The following is a 14,225-nucleotide window of genomic DNA, read 5'->3' on the forward strand; positions in this document are numbered from 1 at the left end:
GATCTTGAGAAATGTTAAAGAAAACTAAATGGATGAAACATTTTCGTTGAAATTTTGGTCATTATAGGACTTGATTTAATTCTCCGCAGACAAAGTTTTTCGCAAACCAGAAGTTTTTTTGTGATCAGCTTAAGCAGCAGCTCTGTTCGTAGCTTAAACGATTGTCACTCAATGAGTTTTGACTTTACCGATGAGATCCATAACCTTTTTTACTATGGTAGAGTGGCAATGGCCTTGCTTATCACTCCCAGTAATATATTTTCCAACGAAAACTCCTAAATGCTGCTACAGTCCTGTTGAGTAAAAATAGAGTATCCGAGTAAATACTGTTGTGGTAGTCAGCCGGAAAATACACAATTTTTAAAATTTTCAAAACTTATTATTATTGCTGTATGAAACCAAAAAAGTGGGCATTGGTTTTCTGTAAATACACGAGTATTACACAGCACATTTTAAAAAAGCCAACACTTGCTAACGGGTCGTTAATTTAAAATACCTTTTTCTAGAAAGCTTCCCTAAAGTTTCATCCACTTGGGTGTTGAAATCTCTCGCACGGAAAGAAGGGAGCTTTCGCGGTGTCGCATTCGCGCCCCAAGGCTTCGCAGCTTCGCGCGTGCTTTCTTCGATTCATTCCAACAAACGCTGGTTCATTCCGAGAACGGGATGAACTGCGCGATCGCGATCACTTTCGGCGGTTCGTCGCCTGGTGGCCGTTCGCGTCCGCAGTTGTAGTCAGTCTTTTGATCCGTTCGGTCGCGTGGTGCTTCGCGTTTTATTACAAATAGTTTGTAGTGTTTTTATATATATCAAAATTCCCGACCCCGTGGTGGTGGAAACGTCATCAGCAACCGTACCAGTAGTGTGCAATGCTGCCGTGCGTTAGAACCGTGCATGGTTGGGTGATTTTCTAACGATGCATGCGTGCGATGCATGCTGACCGTGCACTATGAGTGAAGCATATGAATCACAGTGTTAGTGCATTCGACCAATGATGAGTGAGCGCTGAATAGTGTTGCTCCATTGGAGAAGTATCGCACATCCTCACGTTGGTTTGAAGTGTTTCTCCGTTCAATTGAATGCGCAAGATGATGAGATTATTTCAATTAAACCATTCAGTTGAGTGACGTATTCGATTCTCCTATTAAATTTTGCATTGAAAGTGAAGTGAGTTTTGCAAACAACCTCAATCCGCAACGAAACATTGGACGGGCGACGGGCAAAACCAAACAAAAATCTCCAAAAATCATCTTTACCACCTCGGAAACGATTTCCCTGTACATCCTATCCTCTAGGCTTCTAGAGAATTGAGAATTCCTACCAACGGAACGTGTTGGTCGGGGTCGCGGAAAAGGTTAGTTACAAACATAAGGGGTCCCAGCATGAGGGCAGTAGACTAGCGAACACCAGTGTCACAGCTCTTCATATCAGTGATTTTATCTAGGCACGAAATGTAATATCAAACCAAATCTAACCTGCTACTCCTCCGTCGGGAAAACGTGTGTGTGCACAGTTCATTTCTTTTTCTCCATGTTTATGCTCTTGCTGCCGCCCAAAGACCCGCGAGAAGCTGATACGCGGTATGAATATGAAATGAAGCGAAAAGGTGTCGAGCTCATAACGCGAAGGCACCCCTTGCTGTGGCGTTGGTGTCTGGCTCTTTTTGGACTGTCGCAGTTCAGGGTGTGTTCGTTTTCGATCCCTACCATTTCTCGTCCACCAAATCTGGGTCCAACCAACTTGTCCCTTGTAGTGAAACCGTTCTTTTCTGATTTCTGAAGAACAATTCTGCCCACAGTATCCAAGAGAACGCTGTCCCAGCTCAATTCCTTCTCGATCATTCAAATCATGATCTTTGCGTCGCGGGGAATTAGGTTCGCAGATCCGCTTGGGCGTAGCGTCCGATGTGTCAATCATAGCGGAACGCCATTCTTTGCGGATGAGTGTCAGAAGACGTGCTAATTCGCGTGACATCACCCGCCGGGTCGAATGGTGCTATAGTGTTTCCGTTGCCAGTGGAGTAGTATGAGCTTTTGATACTCTGAAAAATAGTTGCTCGCTATAAATAAATCTACACAACAACACTTACCACAATACGATGCGTCAAAATGGGCAAAGGTTTCCAAAACCCGCTTTCAATCTGCTGCCATATGATAAACCTATTTATGGAAGACCATCCTTCGTGCTTCAATTTACAAAAAAAGCGAGCATCAACACGCTACCGGAACGTCATCGGTCAGATTACACACCGACGCAACAATCTTTCCCGTACTTGCGGTTCCATGCATATGGATCATTTCACCGGCAGCAGTTTGTTTCCATGGGGCGCCGCATGCTGAAGAATGTTTACCACTTTAATCACGGACCCGGTACGGATTATAAGCGTGTTCGTTCTGCATGAGAAAGCAATTCCATCTCACCTGTCCTACACTCGAGCGGCATGCTGTCCGTCCCTTCGGCGGTTGGTGCTTAAGAGTAGAGGCACCCGTTAGTCGTAAGGGTGTAGGAAAATCGTCCCCTCCGCAGAAGAATGGAGCTGAGAATATAATGGGTGGCGTTAGACTGTTGGACCGGGCCGGGACGTATTTGTTCAGCGTGGATGTTTTCCATGGAACATTTTTCTATCTGCTTGAGATGCACGATCGGGAAACCGCTTGGACTCCGTTGCGTACGATTGTTTTACTCCGCGGAACCGATCGATCTGGGAGGTTTTTCCCCCACGCTATGCACTCATTAGAAGCCATCGGGACCGAAGAGGATGCCAGACAGCCGGGAGGCGGAGAAGAATCAGTGCAGGAATGTGTTATGGCGATCCATCACGTCTGGAAGCTTTGCGTGACTGGTGGACATATCGGTGGCTATTTTCTTTATCGCGCTTTCAGGGTTCCTTCTTCAGCCCTCTTCAGAACGGTGGTAGTTTTGGTCCATAGTTTTATTATTAAAGTGTTTTAAAAAGAGGTATTCTTTGAAACGGATCTTTCCGCTAAAGCTCAACCTCATCTGCATATCAGTTCCAACGCTGACTGTTCGAGAAGCGCGGCCATAAGCGACCGATCCGCTTGCCATCACACGGAAACGTGAGCCAGCGTCACGGAACCGCCAATAAATCCTTGACATTTGCCCACACCGGCAATTCACACGCCACCCCGACGGTACGATGGACCGGAACGGCGTCAACACTACCGGTCTCACATTCTCTACACCTCCTCCTCCTCCGACCGGTACCTCAGCAGCATCCTGCCATTCACCGTGAAATGCAACCAGCGCCAGGTTCCGGTCTTTACCCGTAATTTTCAATGTCATCAGATGGCACTGTTGACACTTCGATCGACCCCTCAGCAGCGGCACGCTGGTGTGGAAGGTTTTTCAGCCGAAAATGGTATTAAAATCAGCCCGGGAAGTTGAACTTAAAGAATGGAGTTCTTAAAGATTTCTGTAAGCGTCTTGCTTTCCGTTGTTTTTGGCTGCAAATTTGTATACCGAAGCTATGATGGTAAATTTGCAGCTTCATTTTAATTGTTCGAATAGATTTCAAAAGACTTCAATGCTACTGTTTACAGAACACGAACCTTCGTTAAAATTGTAAAGCAGTATTCGGAATGTGTATGTTAGTTCCATCGATGTTTTTCTGGAAAGATTTGACATTACTCATCGTAAAATCATGTTTTCACAATTGAAAACCCAAGTGATCTATTGTAATGTGTATTTTCTTTTGCGTCCAGTCCGTACATCCGTTCCCATCAAACTTATTTTTTCTTTCTTTAGCTTCGAATTTTCGGTTTACAACACAATCAAGACAAGGCTTTTGAGGAACTCTCCAAAAGGGATTTTGTAAATTGAAAACATAACTATACGTATCCAATGTTACAACATAGCTTCTCTTATGTGCTATACAACACAGTTTTTAAGAAAAACAATGCGTAAGTTTGAGCTACATTCTGGTTGTGCTTCGCCTTTGAAACAGATATTTCTCTGTAGGCAGGCACCAAAACCCCACCCAGAGCCACCTGGGTGGCGGTTTAGATCGAAAGGAGGGGAGCCAAACGTTGTGATCAAAACCATTCCATTCACCGAAAGCGCACGTACGTACCGTTCTCGAGTCTCAGCTGCGCGCTCGAAGGCATTTGTGGAATTTTCGACGCCTTACGCAACGTCGCCAAATGTCGCGCCTCGGGCGAAAAGAACCGGAATGAGTGGGGGGGGGCTGGGTCCATTGCGCACGGAGGGTGGTGGCTGTGTTCAATGTCAACCAGATATTAGCATGGGCAATCGGGCGTAGAAACTGGACAGTGTTTGCAAAGCAATCCGGCAATTCGGTCCGTCGGAATGTCACGCGGAGGTTCACGGGTGAGGTGAGCTGTTTTTGAGCCATTCGCGGGCCAACGATTAACGCTTCGAGTTCCTCGTTTTTCCTCGTGTGTGTCTGCAGTCTCCCAGAGGGTGGGTCCAACAATCAGCTTGCCGAAAGGCGTACGGATGGAACGAATTTATTCAGCAAAGCGCTCACATTTTGAGGGTTCGCTCCTGTTTAGTCGCCTCGAGCTGGAATAAACTTGAAGAAATCGTTGAACTCGCAGCAGCGTTACTTCATAGCCAAACACCAACGATATGTACGTGTACACAACGTATTCACACAAACTTTGGGCTACTGTTTGGTAAATAAAGAGCAGCCAAAATCGATGCTGCCCGCACACACGGCAAACAGCTGGCAACGGCGCGGTGTGGAGCCCACGAAGCGACCACCAAAAACCGAGAAAATCGAGGCCACCACCAGGCCTGGCCACAAACAGGCAAAGATGACGACAGCCAACCCCGCCAACGACTGCTGCGGGTGAGGGTTATTTGCGGAACTTCGCGCATGACTCATCGCGCCAGCAGCACACAACGTTTCATTCAACCCGGTAGAAAAGGGAAAAATGAATATCACCACACACAAACATACTCGAAGGCATCCCGGACCTTAAGGTGGAGTGTGGAGGGGGAGTCTAGGTTACAACTCCTTGCGTGCCACGGATGACGATGGGGGCCGCAATATTGTGCCGGAGGAATTAATGCTCGCTGCGGGCGCGATCTTGGCTCGGGGTGAAAGACACTTTTCGGCGGCGCGGTTCAAGCGGTTGCCAACCCTCGAACGATCACGTGAGCGTAGGCAACGAACGTTTCGGCGCGGACCGTAAAGGATGATAAAATAATATTTAGCTCACCGCTTCACAAAGATCCACACCGGTTGCTGCGATTACAGTTGCCGTTCGTTGAGTTTTATTTGTAGGCACGGTAAGGTAGGCAACGGCTCAGCTTTGATACAAATCATGTTTATCTTACTTAACGCACGCACAACAAAAAGCAGGCTAAACAAACGATTGATTGTATTGACACAGTTTAATAATTTACTGGAAGGCATCAGTTGAATGTTAAAGTTTGAACAAAAATATCCGTTATCAAAGCAATTGAATCATTGTCCATATCGTTAGATAAAACGTGAGGAAATGCAAAAAGTCTACCAGAACGAAATAAATTACTAACATTTAATTCATCTCCTACATATTGTAATCAGAAAATACGAGTGACTCACATGGTGCGTATCAGTAGCTCCAGTAAGTTCCCTCATTTGAAGTTTTCATATTTTAGACTGATATTCTGGAACCTATTTGTGGAGCAACTTTTAACCTGTTGCTAATATTTATTACAAAAAAGGTATCACAACTTATTCGATGTTCAAGTCGTAACTGGTATTTGTTCCTATATCGATTAACCGGTCTGTTATTATGATAGTTTTGATATTCTTAATTATTATTCAAAAAACCTTGAAATATGTGTTATTGACTTCTAAAAAAACAGTGCACAGGTTTTTCAATGTTATTCTCTAACTGGTGCTCTCTTTATTTACTTATCAATTTATATTAGTTCGTTTCAATCCAAGTCCCTAATCTTAGTATGTTTCATTGCTGAAGAGCACATTGTGTTGCTAACGAAAAGATGCTGTTGCGATGTTTAAACGAGGATCTTGGATTTTTGAATGCAAGAGAAATGTATTAATAACAAAAAAATCTTCAGCACAGAACTAGTCGTAAATTCAACATGTGCAATTACTTATTTATGATTTTGCTCCACAGCATATGACTCATAACATTATATAAAATGTATTACGGAGAAAGGTTAATGTATACTAGTTTTTTCACCTTAACAACATTCCGTAATGAAACTAGCTAAGGCGTGACTCATTTGACATTTGAATGGCCATTAGTTCGACATGCAATTGTAAATGTTTGTTCCATAAACTCGCAGTTTATTCTGCTTGTTCCAACTCTTAGCCGATATTAGTAACGTAAACACTTCTATGAATTACGATATATCTCATTCCGTATTCGGCTAAAAAACAATTCCTCCCATCAAGAGAGGTTAGAACTGGTCGCATATTAAAAGTTCTCAAAATTGGTGTTCAATTCGTGAATCTGTTGAATCCGTTGAAGGGAACATTGATTGGAACATTCTTACATTCATAAAATTGCTGAACCACTCTGGTTAAGTCGCTTTTCTACCCTCTGCAGCATTTCGAACTCTCAGAGCTATTTGTTGGCTCAACATAAACACGTTGAGCTACCGTATTGGAGCAATTCGTCGTTCGGGCCAAAAGCAACGATTGGCGTGTGTCGATTTCGCCCGTGGCTACAAAGCCCGCGATTGAGATGCTGGCCCCGCGGCCGATCGATCGATCAAGCGCATTCCCAATCGAGCGCCATTTATAGCAAATCGATCGTTTTGCTTCGGTCCGCGGCCGGACTCGAGTGCCGGTTGTGTCCGGGGAGGTGTGGAAGGCCACGATTGAATACCATTTACCGCCGGTGTCAGCCTCGATCGGTGCTGCCAAATTGGATCAGTCGGGCGCACCGGGGCCCGGTGGAAATGCGGCCCGAAAAACTAGATCACATCGCGAAGCCAAACAAGTATCAATCGAACAAAATAAAACAAAAGCCCGTACGCGCCCTGAAAGTACGTTCGCGTCACAATATCGCCGCGTTTCGGTGTTGTTCGAACTCGTAATTGTCGAATTCCGGTGCGTGGAAAAGCGTGCCCATACTTTCCCGTGTTACATTGCCACCATCACACCACCCTTCCTCTGCACGTGCCTCCTACGCCACACTTTCCAATCAATTGCAAACGAGCAACGTTATGCCTCCAACTTCAACCGCTCGTTAACGGCCCCGAATCAGCTGTACTGCGCCCCCTCAAGCCATCTCCCCCACTCTCCGGCGGCATGCGTTTCCATTTCCACCATGATTTCCACACCCGGCTGCAGCAGTAAACTGCATTTTACACACACACACCCCCGCCTGATCCGGCACGTGTGCTATTTTGAGTGCGTCGAAATTGTTGATCATTTTTTGTTGGTTTATTATTAACCAGATCGATCCGATGGGCTCGATCCGGAGCATGAAAAGGGAAAGTCATTTGGTCGTTGAATGTCGCACCCGTGTGGTCAGCCGAAAGCGTCAGCGAGTTGGGAAACAAATCGTGTCGAGGAGCGAGGAGAGGCCAGTTCCGACCGGAGTCGGATGCAATTCGATACGGTTTTGGTACGGTGAGGTAAGGCGAAAAAGTCGCCCGATTTGGAGACCATCGGAGCAAATCCATGCAGTCTGGAGCGAGAAGTTAGGAACAGGAGGGAAGAAAAGGAGCCGAGTGGTCACACTGAAATGTGGGAAAGCGGATGTGACCATTTTATCGTTTAATTCATTCTGCAGATCGCCTTGATCTCAGTTGATTGTTTTCTTAACGTACGCCCTTCGGTGCAACATTTTTAACGAAAGTCTCAAAAAACGATTTTCGAAATGGCGGCTCAACCTGTTGGTAGGCCATTATTATATAAAAACCATTTATAATTCACTCAATTCAATTCAATTAACCATTTTTTTTATTTTTACAATTAATCCATTTTACAAACAAGTTTTAGGATTCAAGAATTTACTTTTACAATCAATGTAAATGTCAATCAATGTGAAACCTTTAACAAACTACTCTTCTGAACAAAATTCATAGTTGTAAATGCTTCGTGCAAATTTATATTAAAAAATTTATTGAATGCTAGCTCTTTTAAAAGAAAGTACAGTTGATTGAACGTATGGTTTCAAAGTGCATGGTTTACATAATCCAAAAAACACTCGTTCAATTTGTAATTTATGTTCTAAACTAAACTAAAAATATCACAAATATTGTCTAGGTATTTAATAAACGGTTAATTTTTAATTCATCAGATTTAGATTCATTTTACTTGTCTGTAGTAGTTCATGTGTTATGTTTCCCTTCTTCACACATGCCCCAATATTAAGGTTGAAGAATCATCTTTCTGAAATGTTGTTTGCTGCCCTGGAGAGACGCATGTTCGAAATAGGACCAACAGCAAATTACCAACCGGTACGTGCGCAGCGTGATGCAATGTGGAGTTAAAACCAAAACAAAAAACCATCAACAACAACTAGATTTATTATTTGAAAAACAAAATCGTAACAACAATCCAACATTTCATGGCCTCTAGCTGCGGCACCGGCACCGTGGACTGACACCGATAAAGTCAAAATCTGGCAGTTGGTAGCCTGTGGAAGTCGCTGTTTTTTGCCCACGTGTTCGGTTTTCGGTTTTTTTTGCCGCGCGTTTACGCCCCTCATATGTATAGAGAATGACACACATTTCGGGGCGTCCTGGGAAGAGGTAAATGAAAACACGACCCAGCCCAGGCTCATCTGCCTCTTTTTCGGCATTTTCTTGGGATCAACCCCCGGAAGAAAAAAGCCGACCGGGCGAAGATGACCCATTATTTCGGATGGCGCCTTACGGATTCGTGTGGTGTGCGTCTCCACGCGGCCAACACTCGCGCACTCCCCGGCTGATAAATGTGCAGAATTCGGTGTCAAGCGAGAAACTGCGAGCTGTACCCCCTTTTATCGAATGTACAGTTACAACACGCCATAAGCACACTCACACTCAATTCGATCGATTCGACGCGAGGTGAATTTTATACCTACATTCCCGCACCACACCCCACACCCCGCCCTCGTTGGGGAAATTCAGAGACCGGCCAACACCGGGAACCCGCGAACGTGTCTGGAAATTAATTTGCCAGCCCCGCAGGTCCGGCCCGGACTTTTGGGCGCGTCGCACCAAAATCCGAACGGAAACACCCTCGATCACCGCGTGGCGGATCCACCGTCCATCCGATGCCGTTCCGGTCACACCGCGGTTTGTCTGCGGTGACTCGTGTTACCAGCAAAATCCGTTACTCGAGGAAGGTCCGGTGAAGGTTTGGGTTTCAATTTTGGCAGCCGGATTCGTTTGCATCCAATGCGGCGCGAAAGGTTGTAAATAATATCTCTTCAATTCGATTTGTTACGAATGGCAAGTTGAAGGAAGTTTTTAACGAAGTGAATCATTTAAAAACATTAAACTGATAATGTGTCTATTCACCGCACAGAATATAAATTTATTCGGCTTTTTTAACTCAAAACGTTCAAGTGAAGTTCCAAAAGGGGACGTCCTAAATATGATTTTGAAAAACAATATTGAACAACGATATTGAAAGTTTTAGGTAAATCAAGCTTTTGTTTATAGAACTCAGCAGCTTTGTTTAAAACCAACAAACATACGTACTTGACTACATGGAAATATAAAAATACATGTATTTTATGTTGTTGAAATGTGTTTAAAAAAATTCCAGAAACAATGCCTACAATCGGCAGAAAAACGCTACCCGCCATGGTTTCAGGAACCGAATCATAGATTCATCGCTAGCTAAGGTCGCTCTAAAGTCAACATGTTGACTTTTAGATTCTCATTGTTCTTCAAATTTATGGGATGAAAAAAGAAAAGTGAAAAATCATTCAAAGTTACAAGAAACTTGAAAAAAACAAAACCACTTAAACCGATGACGCAAGTAACATTCTTTACACCGAGCCGGAAAAGAATGGAACAAAAGTGAATGCAAGAAGAGTCCAATGTAACGAACGACTCAAAGCGACGAACCCCGTATTGATATTCAACCGATTGGGCGGGACCGAGTTTCGAGTTAATGAGGCTTCCGCTGGTTCCGGATTTGTTGTAATGGTCATGTTTTACAACCCCCTAGGCATCCCTCGAAGTCCGCCCCACTGACCCAATAATAATAGTGCTTCAAAGTACGTTTTGAAATTGACGATAATTTTAACCCTCCTCCGAGTGGCGTTCAATCAGCTGATAAAAGTTGTTTTGCTTCAAAGTTCGACGAATTGCTTTTCGGAAATCGACGCTCTGCATGCGATCGAGCCAGTTTGTTGTGTCATCGTGGCGTTCGACGGAGCCGTTTCCGGAAAAATCTTCCTCCCAAGACGAGAGCATCTTCTCTGGCAGTTATACTGATTTACCCGCACCATGGTGCGTGATTAACGAACCAACGTGTGGTTTCTGCTTCCCATCTTTTCCTCCCCGTTTCCATCGAACAGGCGCACAGACGTTAATTATAATTTCACGCACTTCGCGGGAAATCGGATTAACTCCCGAACTCCCTGCCCCTTGGGGAGTGATTTCGCTTTTGTTTCGTAGGGCCGCATCATCCAATCGAACGATTCCGATCCGGGAATCCATTAGGCCTCCCCGCATCGCTTCACCCGACCCCGAAAGAAGTCGTTGTCCCATTATGCTCGGTTGGGAAAAGTTTCTTGAACTTCGCTTTCCACTGGGGTGGCTCCTCTCGTATGGCGATTTGCATTACTTTTCCGAGTTATTTTTCTTTTTTGTCACCCTATCGTATTTTCCGTCCAAAGTCTTTCCACGCACAATAGATTACCGATAAAAAAAAAGATATTGAAATGAGAAATAAAAATGGAAGCATTTGCTCCTGCATCGCGATTAAAGTGAAAATACCGGTAAACAAAAAGCGGAAACTTCTCCCTATACCGTGAGCTTTCCTAGCGCAACCATATATTAACGGGCTTGAAGCGTCACATAAAGGAGGATGAAAAAGGTACAAAAAACGGCACTTGAAATTAAAAAGCTGGTGCCTCAACCATAACCTTGCAACCGATTATAATTAAGCCGGCGCATGTCATTAGTGTTCCCGCGATGGTATTATTAGACAGTTTGTTTGTGTTGGCTATGCGTGTGCTTCTTCCCGTTTTTTTTTTCCTTTCCTAATGATATCTTTTGGAAAACTCTTTTTTTTTTATTTAAAGTTGGAACTTTTCCTGACGAAGATCGGCCTTGCCGGCGCGTTTCTGTGGCCGATGCAGCTCATTAGGGAGCCTATCGCTTGAATGCCACTTTTGTCGTGCATTATTATCATACTCTTGAGAAGTAACGTTAGGTGTTTTTGTGTGTGGTGAAAGTGACCGTATCGAATTGGGAAGATTAATATAAAGTCCATTCGTAGCTTAACAAATGTCAATAAGAAACAACATGGTTACATGTTGCTGGACATTTTATGTTTTGATCTGTGCATTAAAAAAAGTGCAAAAGCTATTATTTTGCTTTTCAGGAATAAATTTTAACGTTATTGAAGTTTTCTTTTCAAAAATTTTTAACGTGAATTTCAAAAGTTCAAATCCTAACTTACAGGCTCGGACCGACCTTTTCTTTTCTGAACTCTTTTTTTTTCCACTGCTTTGGATACAAAAGGGGAACTGCAACGACGCAATCCACTAGCCGAAGGATGTTCTCCGCTATTTTATTTGATGCAGTTTGAGCAATCATTTCGTTCTCGTTGCCCGCAACGAGTGGCACAACGAAAAAGTTACACCATGCCATACCTTACCCACGCTTAACCTTCGGCGCATCCGAAGAGCACACTGACGATTCCCCGATGCTCGAGCGCACACCTTATTTGCTTGAAGAGGCACCCATCGAGGGTGTATGTACCTTATATCGTCACACACCCCAAGACCTTACCTGACTTCATCTTAACCGATGCAAGATGATCCACCCATTTGAAATCCACCCACCGGCACTGGGAGATGAGCAAACATTGCAGCATAATTATCTGCTGCGCTAGTCTTCTGACTCATGCTCGCGGGAGTTCAACAAGTTCGGGGAATTAGAAGGGAAAAGGGGGGAGTGGATGAAATTAAGACATCGCCATTTGATGCACCCCGGGCGTGTGGTAAGATGAAGGCCGGGAAAATTTCCCACCGAGTGAAATGAAAATCGGTGCAGCGCGGAGCGGGGTCACGAAACGAAACAACCGAACAACACGAACGGCCCCAGAACAATATCAGTGAAGCATTTAGTTGCGCTTGCAAGTGTGAAATTCGTAAACGACAATCGCATTGTTGAGCTTAAAATGTTGGCATCGTTTTGTCTTTCCCACCGAAAACGAGCTGCCAAGGGTGTGTCAATGGGTTTGACCGGTGAGGACATCATTGTGATTTTTTTCGACACAATTTTTTGGCAATGTCGAGGTTTCTCAAAGTGTTGCTTCATGAATCGCTTCTTTGGTTTATTTTAACCATGTGTCTGGCTAATCAAGCATGCGTGTTTATGCTTTGTGTCAACAGAAACATGATCGCACTTGGAAATGTTTAACACTTCGTCTTATGTACGCGCGCAGTTTAGTTTCTCTTCATTCATATGTGAATGCTGCTGTCGTTAAATAAACGGTAACAAACAATAAACAAGCAAAAGTAACAAAAAGAAAACAAACATGAACAAACCCTACCCATTTGCCTAACGACCGCTGATGGACGCCTATTTTAATCCGCACGGAAAAGCAGCTAGCGAAACTTGGGGCTCTTGATTTCGCCCGACTAAATTGAATAAAGTTGTCCCCAGCCGACGACGGGTGCAATTAGGCGGAAAAATGAAACCCCAGGCCGAGATCGAGCGATCGAGATTTCGCCCAGTAAAGTGGATTGGACTAACCTGGGCCTCGACAGAAGTTTTTTTTTTTGCCGCGCGGTGAGAGTTGGGTTGGGAAAACGATTGGAAAAATAATAATTAAAATAAATTACACATGTGAATATGTGAAACGAGTTGATTTGTTGCTCTACGAAATCGGGTGGACGTTGCTAGGCGATGGGATGGACATATATCTTCGGTTGGTTCATATTTAATTAACAGTGAAAAGTATGATGTGTTAATGTTTGCAAAACAGAATACAATCTTACAAAAATGTGAATATTCAGTTCAGAACAAAGAAATGGTTCCCGTCAACGCATAATAAAACTCATCAGAGCTTGTAATAATATGGTAAAAAGAAATTAAACTGAAACAATGTTATCTCTATACCAACCCAATTGAATAACACACAGCTCTCCTTGGTAAATTTAACGCTCGAAAATACTCATTTTAAGTTGGTTTCAATCAGTTTGTCAACTCTATCAAACCATCAAAGAATGATCAGACTTTTATCTTCGGTGATTTTGTTTCGTAAAAAGAAATGCGAACAACGGGTGGCTAGTATATAAACTTATAAATCAGAATAAATTGTCATTTTAAAACGTGTTTGGAAGTTTTGTAACTAAGTGCAAATGTTGCATCAAGGTGCAAACGATGACCATGAAGAATATCGACTGATTGAAGCTCCAACAATGGACCCCCACTATTATCAAACGCACGTACGCACGTCATAGCTCCTCCGCTGGTAATGGAAAATGGCTTGAGATCCGCCAGAAGCGAAACAGATCCACGAGAGACCTGAAGATGCACCAGCGGGAGGAAAACAAATGCATCCATTGTTGCGGCTGCATGGCGGTTGCGCAGTTCCGTGGTTTTCTTGTGCGAAGCTGCAATTTCACCGCGGTTGTTCGAAAGCAAATTTCCCTCATTAAGTTCACATTCGCTCAGAACCATGTACCGCCGGAGGCAAACAAATAACAAACATGTCTATTGTGGAGCAGCAAAGCAATAACATGCATTGACAACGGCCAAGTGTGGGAGGCCAACATTGCACCACAGCCCGCATGGACGACCCGAGACATGGACGATCTGAGATGATTGTTTGGTTCGCTTGTTTTAGTATCATGTTTTGATTTTTCATTTTTTCTTTGTAATTTTTGCTGACGTAATTGATACAAGCATAACGTTTTTATAACAGCACACATGCTTTCCTACAAATTGTCTTCCCAAGACCGGCAATGATTGTTTTTCCCCACCCGAAACCATTCTCTCCCGGTCAATGCTTCCTTGAAGCTTGGGAATCTGCTGGCGCGTTGATGGCCCTGGATGCTTTGGTTTGGTTATTCGATTTCGCAGCCAGCAATCCAACGACC

The sequence above is a fragment of the Anopheles coustani genome, chromosome 2 (genome assembly GCF_943734705.1).
Source record: "Anopheles coustani chromosome 2, idAnoCousDA_361_x.2, whole genome shotgun sequence".
Taxonomy (NCBI): Eukaryota; Metazoa; Arthropoda; class Insecta; order Diptera; family Culicidae; genus Anopheles; species Anopheles coustani.